This window comes from Somniosus microcephalus, chromosome 10, assembly GCF_052327205.1.
Source record: "Somniosus microcephalus isolate GS21.2 chromosome 10, FLI_Smic_1.0, whole genome shotgun sequence".
Classification (NCBI taxonomy): Eukaryota; Metazoa; Chordata; class Chondrichthyes; order Squaliformes; family Somniosidae; genus Somniosus; species Somniosus microcephalus.
Window position 1 is genome coordinate 133371079 of NC_140996.1, and position 17068 is coordinate 133388146.

Genomic DNA, 17068 nt, shown 5'->3' on the forward strand with positions numbered 1-17068 from the left:
TGGGACACGCAAGCACAGCGCGCCGGCAGCTGGGCCAAGTCCCAGAGCGGAATTCCACGGGGCCCTACAGCTCAACTGCCGGCGCACAAGCTAAGTGCAGGTCGGGGGCTTCCACCCGCTGGAAGCCCCCGACCCGAATTTCTGGGCCATTATATTAGCATGGATAGAGATTTGGCTAACTAACAGAAAGCAGAGAGTCGGGATAAATGGGTCATTTTCTGGTTGGCAAACAGTAACTAGTGGGGTGCCACAGGGATCAGTGCTGGGGGTCTCAACTATTTACAATCTACATTAATGACTTGGATGAAGGGACCGGGTGTAATGTAGCCAAGTTTGCGGATGATACAAAGATGGGTGGGAAAGCAAGTTGTGCAGAGGACTCAAAGAACCTGCAAAGGGATATAGATAGGCTAAGTGAGTGGGCAAACATTTGGCAGATGGAGTATAATGTGGGAAAGTGCGAGGTTATACACTTTGGCAGGAAAAATAAAAAAGCTAATTATTATTTAAATGGAGAGAGATTACAAAATGCCACAGTTCAGAGGGACCTGGGGGTCCTTGTGCATGAAACACAAAAAGTTAGCATGCAGGTACAGCAAGTAATCAAAAAGGCAAATGGAATGTTGGCCTTTATTTCAAAGGGGTTGGAGTATAAAAGCAGGGAAGTCCTGCTACAACTGTACAGGGTATTGGTGAGACCACACTTTGAGTACTGCGTACAGTTTTGGTCTCCTTATTTAAGGAAGGATATACTTGCATTGGAGGCAGTTCAGAGACGATCCATTAGGTTAATTCCAGAGATGAGGGGGTTGACTTATGAAGAAAGGTTGAGCAGGCTGGGCCTATACTCATTGGAATTGAGAATAATGAGAGGTGATCTTATTGAAACATATAAGATACTGAGGGGGCATGACAAGGTAGATGCAGAGAGGATGTTTCCCTTCATGGGGAAATCTAGAACGCGGGGACACAGTTTTAGAATAAAGGGTCGCCCTTTTAGAACTGAGATGAGGAGCAATTTCTTCTCTCAGAGGGTTGTAAATCTGTGTAATTCTCTGCCCCAGAGAGCTGTGGAGGCTGGGTCATTAAATACATTTAAGGTGGAGATTGACAGATTTTTGCAAGATAAGGGAGTGAAGGGTTATGGGGAGTGGGCAGGGAAATGGCTTTGAGCCCAAGATCAGCCATGATCTTATTGAATGGCGGAGCAGGCTTGAGGGGCCAAGTGGCCTATTCCTGTTCCTATTTCTTATGTTCTTATATGTTGTGTGCCTCTGCCGCTTCCCCCCCTTCCATTTGCCCAGTAACCTCTCCATCGTAGACTCTCTTTAGTTTCTCTCCCATCTCCAAGCACATATCGTTCATTAGACCCGTCTCCTGCTCTCTTGACCCAATTCCTAATAAACCACTGACCACCCAACTTCCCTTATTGGTCCCCAGGCCAGCTGATATTGTAAATAGTTCCTTCTCTGCAGACACTGTCCCCCTTCTTTTCAAAACCGTCAGCATTCCTCTCTCCAAAAATGCCAGCTTCGACCCCTCTGTCCTTGCAAACCACTGCCCCACCTCCAATTTTACTTTCCTCTCAAGTCCTTGAATGTGTCATCAACTCCAAAGCCTGTGTGCATCTGTCTCACAAAACCCTGTTTGAATATCTCCAATCTGGTTTACGCCCCTCCCACAGCACTAAAATGGCCCTAACCAAAGTCATGAATGATATTCTCTGTGATGGTGACCATGGTGCATTATCCGTACTAATCTGCAGTCTTTGACACAGCCATGCTCCTCTAACACAGTTCAGTGCGACTGCCCTCGCTTGTTTTATTCTCGCCTATACAATTATGTCCAAAGCATTTCTAGCAATAGCTTCTCTTTCTAGCCCTGCACCATTCCCCTTGAAGTCCCCCAAGGAACTATGCTTGGCTCCCTCCTCTTCCTCATCTACATGCGGACTCTTGGCGATTTGACTCACAGACACAGGGTCAGCTTGCACACGTACATTGATGACACTAGCTCTACCTCTCCTCTACCTCTCTCAACCACTACACTGCCTGTGTGTTGTCAGATTTCGTGTGTGACATCCAGCCTCGGATAAGCCGCAATTTTCTCCAACTAAATCAAAACCATCATCTTCAGTCCCCACCACAGACTCACTGACTATTTGCAAAATTGGTATTCCAATCGACCCCGAGCTGAGCTTCGGACCCCACATCCTTTCCATCACAATGACTGCCTACTTCCACCTCAGTAACATTGCACATCTCCACCCCTACAGTCGAAACATTCATCCATGCCTTTGTTACCTTCAGACTTGACAATTCCAATGCTCTCCTGAGCAGTCTGCTATCCACCACCATCTGTAAACTTCAGTTCATCCAAAACTCTGCTGTCCATATCCTATCCGATACCAGGTCCGCTTGACAATCACCCTTGTCCTTGTCCTCACTGAACTACATTGGTCCCTGGTTCCCCAACGCTTCAGTTAAAAGTCTCATCCTTGTGTTTAAATCCCTCATGGTCACGTCCCTTCCCAGCTCTGTAATCATCTCCATCTTACAATCCCCTTCCCTCCGCCCCCCCCCCCCACCCTCCACTCAAACTCAACATTCATCTGATTCTGGCTTCCTGTACATCCCATCCCTCCCTTTGTCTAACCATCATGGCCATTCCTTCAACCACCTAGGCCTCACTCCCTCAGCCCTTTGGTCTCTCTACTTTATCTCTCCTCCTCAAAACTCTCCTCTTTGGCCAAGCAGCTGGCCATCCCTCCTAATATCTCCTTTGATGGCTTGGCCTCCATTTGTTTTAATGACGCTTTAGTGAAATGCTTTGGAATGTTTTTATATGATAGAAGTGCTACATAAATGTAAGTTGTTATTGTAACAAGCTATTTCAAATTAATGTAATCGACATGCATCATTGAGCTATCCAGCCACTCTAGGAAAAAGGGGTGGGTAAATAACAACTGCCTGCTGTGGTATGGAGCCATATTGATCAGAAAGGTTCCAGATTGATCCCTGAGTCAACTGATCTGATCTGAGCTGAGGCAACATCATAACCCTACATTGGTCTTTGTGTTCCTGGCCAAGGAGGGGAAGGGGATAGTAGAATCACCTAGGTTTCTCAAATTCATTATTCAGTAAGAATTTTAGGCTGTAGTGATATTACAGTCTTCTACAGAGTGCAAAGCACAGCTCACAGTGAGAGAATTATCCTGCAACTGGCCTATACTCCACTTGACATGATCAAACAGTGTGAGACTGCCTTCTGGAGTAGGTCTTACACCACTTGGCTTTAATGCATTCAGGATTTAAATCAGGACCTGAATCCCAAGACATACAATCACTTTTGATGCCCAAAGTTAAATGCATTACTTCAGGTGGAGTCTGAGCAAGGCTCTGCACAACTGAAGCATCACTTCCTCACTTTTGAATTCCAATCCCCTTGAGATAAAGGCCTTTTTAAAACATTTTGTGCCTGTGGACTAGCTTTTAGTGATTTGTGTACATGGACATCCAAATTCATTTGCTCCTGCACAGCTTCTAATCTCTTACCATTAAGAATATATAATGGCCCAGAAATTCAGGTCGGGGGCTTCCCGCGGGTGCAAGCCCCCAACCTGCACTTACCTTGCGCGCCGGCAGTTGAGCTGTAGGGCCCCGTGGAATTCCGATCCGGGGCCTGGCCCAGCTGCCGACGCACAGTGCTTGCGTATCCCAGGGGCGTAGTTAGTGCGATGCGTCCCCTGGGATCACGTGGGCCATGGGCAGCCAATCGGAGCAGGGAATGCTCCATTCATAAGTCTTGACAGGAAGAGCTGTCAAGACTTATAAATACTACGGCCCCAAAATAGCAGTAAACCTTCAAATAAATTTTTTAAAACATCACATTTTTTAAATAAACTATAAATTACATTAAAAATCTATTTTAAACAACAATTTAAATTTTTGAGAATTTTTTTATATTCTAACCTTGCTTTAAATTATTTAAAAATAATAAACCTGTGGAAAAAATGTTTTAATTTTAATTAATTGACCACTTGTAAAAAGCAGGCCTTACGCCTGCTTTTTACATTTCTAAATTCTAAAGACTTACCCTCACGGAAAAACCTGTAAAAAAAAAAAAAATGTAAGTTCAAAGCGCACGCTCAGACTCCCCCGCGCACGCGTTTGACTTCTGAACCCCTGCTTTCAGAGGAATGGAGGTGCCGGTTTCCCGCGCATGTGCAGTGCATGCAGGAAACCGGCACTTCCATCGGGCCTACGGGTGAGTACCCCATGTGTACCCACCTGTGGAGACCCGAATTTCTGGGCCAATGATTTGTCTTTCTCAGATCCAAAGTGGATGACCTCACACTTTTCCACATTGAACTCCATTTGCCATAGTTTTGCCCACTCAATTAATCTGTCTATATCACTTTGTAACTTCCTGCTCCCATCTACACAACTTACTCTGTCTCCTAACTTAGTATCATCTGCAAACTTGGATATACAACTCTCTATTGCTTCATCCAAGTAATTAAGCTGAGACGCCAGTACAGAAGTACTGTTTAATATACTGTAAAAATAATCATGACAAACCATGTACTATCCAGTTTAACTTTCATAAACAGCGAACTAGTTTGATAACATCTGTTCTGTTTAGATGAAGACTTCTATAAACTCCAGATAAAAACATAATTCACACAATCTCTGCAGTTATTTATTCAATGCAACATAAACAAAAAGGAGGGAACTTTTGGCAAGCCATAAGCTTTAGATCTCTCAAATGTGCTGCTGTCTTTGGGTGGAACTTGATAAAAAAAATGATTTTAGTGTGTGGTGAATCAAAAATAAGATAATTCAACAACATATTTATCCATGTATCAGGATCTTGTGTTTGACTGTCATGCTTATGTCAGAACTTGTACACAGCACAGCATATTGGAATTCTGCGCTTAGGTCAAAAATATGTTTTTCTGTAGCTGATTGTAGTTGCTTGGAGTTTGTATTCCTGCTTACCACTCCATAGGGGCTAAATTCGATAACCCCCAAAAATGGGTGCGGGGATCGCGATGCACAATTAACCAGCGCCCGTTCAATGTAATGCAGGCAGTGTGCCAACTTCGTGCTGCCTGCTCATTTACATGATTGCTGCATGCAGCCAGCGCTAACCACACTGGTCATTGGCTGCACGCATCAGTGGGGGCCCAAAATTGTGAGAGGCTAGCACAAGTTAAAGCTAGCCTGCACTACTTAAAGCTAGCCTGCACCACCTAAAGCCAGCCTGCACCTCTTAAAGGGGAGGTTCATTGTGGCTGGAGCATGTGGTGGAAGTCATTCTACAACTGATTCTGACATGGGAAACATTCAATAATGGCACAACATGGAAGAGAACACGCTCCAAGGTTCTCCACAACTGCAGTGGAGGCCTTGGAGGAGGTGGAAAGGAGGAGAGATGCGTTGCATCCACAGGGATCCAGAAGGTTCTGCAGACAAATGCTCATAAGGCAATGGGAGCAGCTAGCTGTGGCAGTCAATGCCAGGAGTCAAGCCCCGTGGACCTGGATGCAATACTGCAAGAAGTTCAATCACACGAGTGGTCAACGTCAGTGAATGTAGCTTCAAATGCCATATCCTACCAACTGCATCACTAGCCTCAGACATTGCTCAATGCACCACACCCCATCACTCACCTACCAACAATCTCTATTAATCACAACTCATGCCTAACATTCATAGCTTCACCTCACCCTCACGCACTTAGCACAGCTGCATATCCACATCTCACAGCTTGCACACACTGGCAGTTATTCAATCATGACAGCCACATCACCCAAACAGATTGGACGACCTCACTGACACCCTTCCCTCTCTCTTGCAGGAAAAGGTGGTGCACAACCGCAGACAGCAGAAACTAACCGGCAGAGGACAGGTGCGCCTGAATGACCTCAGCCCCATGGAGACGGTGCTCACCATTATTGGAATGGCCACTGCTGAGGCCATGGCCAGCAGTGGGTCAGAAACCATAGAAGATGATGTTATCCTCATACCTAATCCTCCTGCTCACATCCCACTCCACCACCATCACCCCCCCCCCCCCCCCCACTCATCCCACAATCTCTTCTGATTTACAAGCTGCAGATGGTGTAAGCAGGCACCTTTTGCTTCCCCTCCCCCCGCCCCCGCCACCCTCACCACAACCCTACCCTTGTGTCTTTCTCTTTCCAGATACCCAAGAACTGCAACCTGGTCAGGCAGTGATGGAAGAGCAACAAGACACTGATGATGAAGATAAATCATCACCCGATTTCACACTTGCAGCCATCAGCTCAGATACTGGCACTGCACGTAATTTAGAGGATGGCATAGAGGCGGGATCTGCACGTGCTGAGACACCGGGCATGAGTGGCCTGCAGCCAGGGCAGGGGGCAAGGATAACACAGGTGCCAGCTCGCTGGAGGGCGAGGTCACACATGAGTTGCGCTGCAGAGGACTCAGATGAGCACTTTGATGGGGCGGGCTACAGAAGAAGCCTGATGGGTGTGCACAATGAAATGCTTGGTGCATTGAAAAGCCTGTCAGAAAGCCTGTATTCAATGTCAAGGAGCATGGAGGACTCCGCTACCAACTTGGCACAGGGCTTTGCGCAGAGCTTGGAGACCATCCTTTCCAACATGGAAGTGGTGGCCAACTCCATTAGCACACTTGTGGACCCAACCATGATGCAGCGTCCAATGGCCGATGTCTCAGCTTCCATTGCAACACAAGCAGCAGCCACCCAACGTCTAACTGCTGCAGTGGAAGCTCAGAATGAAGTCATCATGGTTCTGGATTCCGGTGTTAAAAGGGGCTTCCAGAGTGTCACTGCAGTCCAGTAATCTGTCCTCCAACAGATTACTAGGATTGCTGAGCAGCCCCCCACCACCCCCACCCCGCCAAGGGAGTGGCAGTGGGGAAGCACTGTGTAGAAGCACTAGTGCAGGCAAAGGCATGGCATTAAGGGAATGTGCAAGGGTGATTAGTTTACGTTTGTATGCAATATGGCATGATTTCATTTATAAATTTGGTTTGGAATATTTATTTTGTGTTGGCTTTTATTTTTGCTTTGTGGCCTAGTGGTCAATGACAGAAGGAAGCTAAGGTGTGGGACTGTCGGTTAATAGGGAATTGGGGTTTTGTTTACTGGTATCGTACTTGGATATGTTCCTCATGGACAGCCAGGTCAAAAAGGAGCTATCTAGGTTGCCTCCTCCCTTTCTCTTCCTCCTCCCTTCTCCTCCTGCTCGCCATATAGCTGGTGGCAAGGGCTGTCCCTTCATGATGCCAAGGTTGTGCAGCGTGCAGCATGCAGCATGCAGCATACCACCAGGAATCTTGACACCTGCTCTGCCGTGTACTTCAGGGCTCAGCCAGAGTGGTCCAGCCAGTGGAAGCATTGTTTCAGCATGCCAATGGTCCATCACATTTCATGTGGCAGCATGGCTTTCATTATATGCATGCTGCCCACATGTGCGTGGGTTGCGCACCGGAGTCATGAGCCAGGTGGTCAGCGGATAGCCCTTGAAGCCCAGTAGCCAGCCTTTGGTTTGCCGTGGTTTGGTTTGCCATCAAATGCAGCTGGCACAGCAACTGCCATAGAATGAAGGCATCATGGGGGGAAAAATTCGGTTGGCTTGCGCCTCCCGTTAGCACCCTAAGAGGGCGCTAATGGGGCGCAAAGCAACTAGCGCCCAGGTGCGGCGATGTTTGCGCCGCTCACGAAATTGACTAGTTTTTGCGGCGGCGCAAAAGTTTACCACCCCGATCTCCTGCATCCGCAGATCGTGATGTCAGTGAGCGTGCAACGCCCTGGTGGCGCCCTGGACCAGTTATTGAGTGGCGCCCCCCTCCTTTCTGCCTGGTGCAAGCAACGACAGGAAGACTGGAACATTTCCCAATCGGTGAGGGGCTGGGGGGGTGCTTTTTAAAGGCGGCCTCTTCCTGGCTTTTTTTGTGGTAGACGTTTTTGCACCACTCATTCTGACAGAGAGAGAGATTCTGAGAGAGAAGGAGAGACTTCTGCATAGAGTCAATGCTGTGTGAAGTAGTTTTGGCTACTGAGCATCACTTTGCAGGTACTTTTGGATTTGACCTTCATTACTTCGATTACCAAGAGACTATGGGGACTGCACTGATTCGGGGTGCCGTCCTGCGCCTACAGAATCGGAGGCAACAGAGATGCAGAGTGAGAATGGCAATCATGGCCAGACGGAGGAGGGCCAACAGGCCTCTGCACAGGAGACCTTACCCTCCCAGGGTATTCCAGGAACAATTCTCCTATATTCATTTGTCTGAGGAGCAGTGTTTGCGCAGGCTGCGCTTCAGCAAGGAGGTGGTCACTGAGCTCTGCCACCTGCTGCAGCCAGATCCGCAGCCTCAACTGAGGACCAGGACGTCTCTGTCGGTGGCAGTAAAGGTCACTGTGGCTCTAAATTTTTATGCCACCAGCTCCTTTCAAGCAGCTACTGGGGACATCGCCAATGTCTCCCAGTTCGCAGTCCATTGCTGTATCCGGCAGGTCACAAATGCCCTCTATAAAAGGAGACGCCAGTACATCTCTTTCCCGATGACCCGGGCCAAACAGCATGAATGCACATTGGGCTTTGCGAAGATAGCGGGCTTCCCCATGGTGCAGGGTGCCATTGACTACACGCATGTGGCATTGTGGGCACCGCATGAGAATGCAGAGGATTTCTGAAACCGCAAGGGGTTCCACTCCTTAAACGTCCAGTTGGTCTGTGACCACAGATAGCTGATACTCGCTGTCAATGCCTGCTATCCTGGCAGCAGCTATGATGCTTTCATCCTGTGCCAGACTGCTGTGCCAAACCTTTTCCAGGCACCACATCAGCCAAGTGGTTGGCTCCTCAGGGACAAGGGATATCCATTGTGCACTTGGCCGATGACACCGCTCCGTATGCCCAACACCCCTGCTGAGCTGCGGTACAATGAGAGTCATCTTGCCACCAGGAACATCGTTGAGCGGACGATCGGCGTGCTCAAGCAATGGTTCCGCTGTCTGGACCACTCAGGAGGAGCCCTGCAGTACTCGCTTGAGCGAGTCTCCCTCTCCATAGTTGTGTGCTGCATGCTTCATAACCTGGCAATACTCAGGACCCAGCCAATGCCACCAGGCCTTGGAGAACCACCGGAGGAGGAGGAGGAAGAGGAGGAGGATAATCAGAATCAGCACCAAGGCGGGAGGGAGGCCCATAATGTTGAAACTGCAAGGGCCGTCCGTCAACGGCTGATAACAAGCCGCTTCTAGGCTCCTACTGAGGAAATGGCTTCTGGCGTGGAGAACAACATGAATGAAAGCAACCCGCAACCCCAAAGCCGGCCAAAGCAACAATGATTCCAAAGGCCAAACATGTACATTTTAAATACAAAAACTTTTTTATTTTATAAACTCTGAGTGTGTCATTTCTTCATGACAAACTAAAGAAACAAACAAAAAATCATTAATTAATATTACTGGTTCTCACAACCTGGAGATAATGGCCAAAACACTAAACAAAAGTTTGAACACGAACCTCGGCCTTTAATAAAAAATTTACCAACATTTTGTCAGACTTCCTACTTTTTGCCCTTCGAGGGTGATCTCCTTCCCTTGCGCACTTCCCCCCTTCCCACCCTACTGCTCCTCTGTAATGGGGCCCCAGTTGCTGCAGCTAGGCTGGTGGAAGGCTACTGATTGTCAGAACCCGAGACTACAGATGCCCTTGAAGGACGGCCTCGACCAGCTCTGGGCCTGGAGGGCCCGGCTGCAGACTGCACCAACTCTGCATGGGCGGCAGCAGCCTGGGCTACAAGCGGTGGCAAGTGCAATGGGGACGTGACAGTGGTGGCAGCAGGAATGCTGTCATCTTGAGAGAGGACAGCAACTCCCTGCTTGACCGACACACTGGCACTCCCACGGGGAAGCACCTCAGCATCCGGAGCAATCTGCTGGAGCACAGATTGCTGACCTGCTGTAGTACGGTGAGAGCCCCGGGGAAATGTGTCCAAACCAGCGACAATGGCAGCAGTCAGTGCTTGCGTGGCCTCAATCTGAGTCTGCATGAGACCAGACTGAGATTGGATCACGGCAGCCAGTGACTGAATTGCAGCACTAAGCATTAGTGTGGCATCCGCCTGTGCTGCAGCGTAGTGCTCCACACTCCTTGCCAGTGCATCAATGCAATTGGGCACCCTTCCCACTGCACTCATGAGGTGAGTGTGCATGTCCACTGCCTGGGTGTTCATTTCAGTGATGAGCCGCTCCTCCTCTGCGTCCAGTGCAGCAGGACTCGCTGGCCTACTCTCCCTCTGGGGAGAAGGCCACCGAGCTTGCCTACCCCCGTCGCGTTGCTGCAGCTTGCTGGGTCCCGGAGCTTCACCCGCATCAGACCCTTCCCCCCTGCACCTCTCCGGGGAAGACGTATTCCCAATGTGGGCATGGGCTTCCTCAGAAGAGGGTGACGCTGAGGCTCCGGCTTCCTCTTCCTCCTCGCCCGCGGCTTCGCTCCCATTGGCAGCTTCAGGGCCTATCTCCTCAGCTGGGGAATCACCATCTGAAAGCAGGGAGGTACAAGAGTGGCTTTAATGTGAGGACAGGGGGGCAGTAAGGGAGGAAGGAGTGCAGCGATTTAGTAACTTAGATTGAAAGTGTCAAAGGCTGGTGTTGTGAGGGACAAGTGGAATGAGAGAGGAGAGAAAGCTGATGACCTTACCATTGCAGTCCCGAACGAGGTCAGCCTCTCCAGGGGCGACGGGACCGATCACCTAGCTTGCCACAGTCCTGTGGACACGCGCCTCAAGATCGCTGAGGGGTTGCAGCTGAGGCCGCCCTCCACCCGTCCGTTGCTGCTGCCTCCTGTTATGAGATAGCTTGGCGTGCAAGAAAAAGGATGGCGTCTGAGTAAATATACAGCCGTGGTCTTGCCTGATGTGCCTCCCATAATTGAATAGTCCTTAATCTATGCAGCCATGGTCTTGCCTGATGTGCCTCCCACAGTTGAATAGCCCTTATTCTATGCAAATTGTGGAATGTGCATGTCTGTTTCATGAGAGGGCCATAGGTGTTGGATGCGTGTTGGGCATTTGGGGTTTTAAGACCCGCTGGCCATAGAGTGAGGTTGAAATGGAGGGATGGAGAGGTATTGAAAAAAAAGCACTCACCCTGACGACCCGAGTGAGGTCGTTGAACTTTTTGCGACATTGTGTATGGGTCCTCGGCACCATGCTCCTGGAGGAGATGTGCTGAGATACCTCCCTCCACACTCTTCTGTAGTCGCACGGCAAAGGCATCCTGCCACTCTCAGGGTAGAGTATAGATCTTCTGCGCTCCACCGCACCAACCAGAGCCTCCAAGGCCCGCTCGCTGAAGCGCTGAGCTCATTCTCTCACCCTCTCCATAGTCCTTGGCTAGATAATGTAATCGCAGGTCTCTCCAGGCCGAGATTCAAGGCTCCAATGAGCAGGGTGTGGCTGGAGAGCAAGTTTGACCCTCCCTTTAAGAACTGGCTGGCGCCAGTGTGTCTGTGTTCCATCGCTAAGTGACATCACATGAGCTTCACCAGCGCTCTGAGTTAGCACCTCGCTCCTTGGCATTTGCGCCTTAAGACAGGTGTGTAGCGCCTGATTTAGCGCGCCAATCACCTACAGGGGCGATAGAAGCCAAGTTTGCAGTTGGAGGCGATAATTAGCGCCAGGTGCTAGATTTTGCGCCTGGCCGATAATTGTGCCCCAAATGGGGCAATACCGAATTTCTCTCCCCATGTCTGCTGGCAGGATACCGGGCATTGACCTGCATAATTCGCTGCCTATGGTCGCACACCAGCTGGATGTTGAGGGAGTGGAATCCCTTTCGGTTCTGGTACATGGCAGAGTTGGCATGTGGCACCTACTAAACTGTGTGTACAGTCAATGGCACCCAGCACCATGGGGAAGCCTGCAATATTAGCGAAGCCGTGTGCTCACTCAGCCTGCTGTTCTCTGGCAAGAGAGAATGAAATGTACAGGAAACTTTCTGGTATCCGGCACGGACGGGACCGACCTGGTGCCGGTTCATCAACAATTCCGGATAACCGAACGCTATAGTAAAAGATATGGAGCTCAGAGCTTCGTATAAAGCAACAAACCCTGTTGCTTAACAGCTTCAAAACAATCGGCTCAAGTTGCAAGCGTCTCTGTAGCTTAGGAACAGCTTCAGCTACACCCTTGCACAGCAACAAATGGAGTTTAAAAAGGTAATGAAAGTAATGGGCCAGTAATTCCTGTCCCAACACGTGAGTACGGACGGGGTACTCACACGTGGGCCTGCAGGAATTGCCGGTTTTCAGCATGCACAGCGCATGCGGGGAAAACCGGCATTTCCTCTCCTCTGACCCAAGGGGTTAAGAGGCGGAACGCGTGCGAGGTTTCAGGTAGCGCGTGCGCGCTGAACTTCCCTTTTTTTTATTAGACTTGCCCGTGGGGAAAAGACTCCGGTTTTTACGCGTGGAAAAAGCAGCCGTAAGTACTTACTTTTAACAGGTAAGTGGTCTATTAAGTAAAATTAGAACATTTTTCCACAGGTTCATTTTTTTTTGAAGACTTTACAGTAAGGTAAGTGTATTTTTAGCCCCGATTTTTTATATAATAATTTTTTTCAAAATTAAAAATTATTGTTTAAAATAGTTTTTTACAGTTATTTATAGTTTATTTAAGTAGTGCGATGTTTTTTAAAATTTTCTTTCAAGTTTAAGTAGTGTTTTGGGGCCAGGAGTTTTCATGAGTTTGACAGCTCTTACTATCAAACTCACGAATGAACTTTTGCAACCTCCCATTGGTTGCCCAGTGCTCACGTGATCCCAGCCAGCTCATCGCACTAAGTACGCCGCTGGGTCACGCACGCACAGCGCAGCAGGACCTGAAGCGGGCCAGTGACAGGAAATGCAATGCGGGCCAGGATTGAAATGTCAGCGCGCCGGGTAAGTGCACATCGGGGGCTTGCACGCGCGGCAAGCCCCCAAACCTAATTTCTGGCCCAATAAAAGTTAACGGAACCGACTCCTGAATTTTGCCGGTGGTTAGAGCGTTCCGGTTATTTAGGGGCCGGTTAATCAAAAGTTTCCTGTAGTCAGTTCTCTTTGAAGAGAGAGCCTCAGTGACCTCCCTTTCACAACAGTGGACGGCAAACTGTGAGATGTTGCAAATATCTCCAGCTCCAGCCTGGAAGGAGCAAGACGCATAAAAGTTCATCGCCATGGTCACCTTCACAGCCACTGGGAGCTAGAGATCCTCGCCCTGCTCTGATTTTGCAGTTGTGGCTGCAGCAGGTGACAGATTTCAGTGAGGACATTCTTACTGAAGCACAGACGTCTCACACATTGTACATTGCTGAGGTTCAGGTGGGAGAATTGCTCCATGAACACCCTGTGTGGATATGGCCTCCTGCTGAGAGCCCTTCTCCCCCTCCTCCTCCTCCCTCTTCCAGCAGCTTGTCCTGCTCTGCGTGGCCTCTGCTCATTCTCCAAGGCATTCTGTATTTCAAGGAGAATTCTACGAGTGCACCCATGTCTGGCAGCAAATGGTTTGTGCAGAAGCCTTGAAGTGAGGACAAAGTTCTTCAGCACCTGCCATACTACTCCCTGTAGACTTTTGGCACTTTAAACAACTACAAAAAGCACCAAACACTTGTACAATTGTAGCAACAGCCAGAAGAAATCAACCAGCAACTAACCTGTAAGTAGTTGCTGATCCCTTTAAATAGCGCTGGTGGGGGGTGTTTCCTGCTGCTGAATGCGTGTTCAGCTGTGCGAGCTTGAGAGGGCATTAGCTTGTGAAGGAATAGCCATGATTCAGAGAAATACACGATACTATGAACAGATTTCTAATATCTATATATATAAAAGGATCGTGGTGTCTGTCTGTCTGTCTGTCTGTCCGGGGCATCACTCAAAAGTTATAGAGCGTAACTACACATATGTTATATCAAAAGAAAGTTTATGATTAGGGGAGTCTCATAGGCATATTTACTTTTTGGTCAGACAAAAATTGTTCGGACAGTATACAAAAAACGTTAAAAAAACGGACAAAATCCGCTCATTAGCGGTTGACCAATCCTACCGCTCATTAGCATTGAGTGACGTGATGGTTGACCAATTGGGGGGCGTTTCATGGCATTTGTGGGTGGGGCCTAATCCTTCAAACTGCCGAGCGGGAGCTGAGCTGAGGTGAGTGGCAGCCATTAAAGACCGGTCGGGCCTGAAGCTAAATAAATGGTAATGGAGGTGAGGAAATTGTTGATTCATTAGTATTGATTCAGGAATTTCTCTCTCTCTCTCTCTCCTTCCCCCCACCTCTCTCTCTCTCGCTCCTCTTCCCTCTCCCTCTCTCTCTCCTCTTCCCTCTCTCTCTCTCTCTCCTTCCCCCTCTCTCTCTTGCCATGAGTGCGGGACCGGGAAAACCGGGGCTTTCCAACGAGCCGTCCCCGACCTAAATCGGACACGGGAGTCCGGAGCGAAAGGCCTTCCACTGCCGCCCGGCCAACCGGGTCCAAAGGCCCGCCTGGTTAAACATGAGGAACCCTGGGCTCGCTTCTGAGCGATGGGCACCCGGCCTCCCGGTGTCGGATATACTCCGTTCTGGTACCGAGGTGAGTCGGAGGGAGAGGAGAGGGAGGGAGAGGGAGAGGGGAGGGAGGGAGAGAGAGGGAGGGAGAGAGAGCAGGGAGGGAGGGGGAGAGAGAGCGGGGAGGGAGGGGGAGAGAGAGAGAGCAGGGAGGGAGGGAGAGAGAGAGGGGGGAGGGAGGGGGAGAGAGAGAGAGCAGGGAGGGAGGGAGAGAGAGAGGGGCAGGGAGAAAGAGAGGCAGGGAGAGAGAGGGGGAGGGAGAGAGAGAGGGTGAGAGAGGGAGAGAGAGAGGGGCAGGGAGAGAGAGGGGCAGGGAGAGAGAGAGGGGAGAGAGAGAGCGGCAGGGAGAGAGAGGGGGAGGGAGAGAGAGGGGAGAGAGAGAGTGGCAGGGAGAGAGAGGAGGAGGGAGAGGGAGAGGGTGAGGGAGGGAGAGAGAGAGGGGCAGGGAGAGAGAGGGGCAGGGAGAGAGAGGGGGAGTGATGTGCCTCAATAATTCCGAGACTCGAAGTTAGCAGAACAAAACAAGGCTTTTATTAACTTAGAACGTAACACGTAAGCGAGAGAGATGTCTTCCTTCTGGAGGCTGAGGCCAGACTGAGCCAGCCTACAAACGGGGCCAGGTATGGGCGGAGCCCTACACACAGCACATTCCAGCACATTCCAGTATACAATACAGCACATTCCAGTACACAATACAATGAGGTCTGGGGGAAGGGAAATGGCACTGAAACCGATCTCAGTCACAGGCAGTGATGATGATGAATATTTCATCACATTCACCCCTTCTATAGACTTAGTCTGTTCGGGGGTTTGATAGTCCTCTGCGACCGACGTGGCTGTTGTGGTGCCGCGGGTGTCGGCTGGGTGTCCCCGGTAGCCTCTTGGGTCTCTGCCAGGGGTGCCGCCAGGGTTGTTGAAGGGGTAGTTGGTGGGGGTGCCGTTGGTCGGTGTTCTTCCGGGGGTGATGAAAGAGTAGTGGGTGGGTAAGAGTTGCTGTGATCGTCGTTGCCGCTATTGCCGTGGTTGTTGTCGATGCCGGCTGGGGCGACGTCTTTTATGGACACGGTGTCCTCCCTTCCGTCGGCGTGCCGGACATATGCGTATTGGGGGTTGGCGTGGAGTAGGTGTACTGGCTCCACGAGAGGGTCCGTCTTGTGGCCCCTCACATGCCTTCGCACGAGTACCGGACCTGGGGTGGAGAGCCATGACGGCATGGATACGCCTGAGGTGGATTTCCGGGGAAAGACAAACATTCGTTCATGGGGTGTGGTATTAGTGGCCGTACACAATAGCGACCGTATCGAATGGAGCACATCCGAGAGGACTTCCTGCCAGCGGGAGATAGGGAGGCCCTTGGTCCTTAGAGCTAGAGTGACTGCTTTCCATACTGTCCCGTTCTCTCGCTCCACTTGGCCGTTACCCCGGGGGTTGTAGCTAGTGGTACGGCTCGTGGCGATCCCCCTGGACAGCATGTACTGGCGTAGCTCTTCACTCATGAAGGACGCCCCCCTATCCGTATGGATGTAGCTCGGCATACCGAACAGGCAGAACAGGCTGTTGAGGCATTTAATGACCGTGGCGCTGGTCATGTCTGGGCAGGGGAAGGCGAATGGGAACCGGGAGTATTCGTCCACAATGTTCAGGAAGTAAACATTGCGGTCGACGGACGGGAGGGGGCCCTTGAAATCTAAGCTGAGCCGCTCAAAGGGCCGTGTAGCTTTGATTAAGTGGGCTCTATTTGGGCGGTAGAACCGAGGCTTGCACTCAGCGCAAGTGCGGCAGTTCCTGGTCAGGGACCGAACTTCCTCAATCGAGTAGGGTAAGTTACGGGACTTTATGAAGTGGAACAGCCGCGTGACCCCTGGGTGGCAGAGGTCGTTGTGGAGGGTCTGTAGCCGATCCCCGGTGGCGCTGGCACACATCCCTCGTGAGAGGGCGTCAGGGGATTCGTTAAGGGCCCCTGGCCGGTAAATGATGTCGTACTCGAAGGTGGAGAGCTCGATCCGCCACCTAAGAATCTTATCATTTTTAATCTTCCCCCTCTGTTTATTATTGAACATAAACGCTACCGACCGCTGGTCGGTAAGTAGGGTGAAGCGTTTGCCGGCTAGGTAGTGGCGCCAGTGGCGCACTGCCTCCACGATGGCTTGGGCCTCCTTTTCCACGGAGGAGTGTCTGATCTCGGGCCCTTGGAGGGTCCTCGAGAAGAAAGCTACGGGCCGCCCCGCCTGGTTGAGGGTGGCCGCCAAGGCAAAGTCAGACGCATCACTTTCCACTTGAAATGGAGTGTTCTCGTCCACTGCCTGTAGCGTGGCCCGCTCAATATCCTGCTTAATGCTTTTGAAGGCGGCGTGGGCCTCAGCAGAGAGCGGGAAAGAGGATGCTTTCAAGAGGGGGCGGGCTTTGTCGGAGTAGTTGGGGACCCATTGGGAATAATAAGAAAATAACCCCAG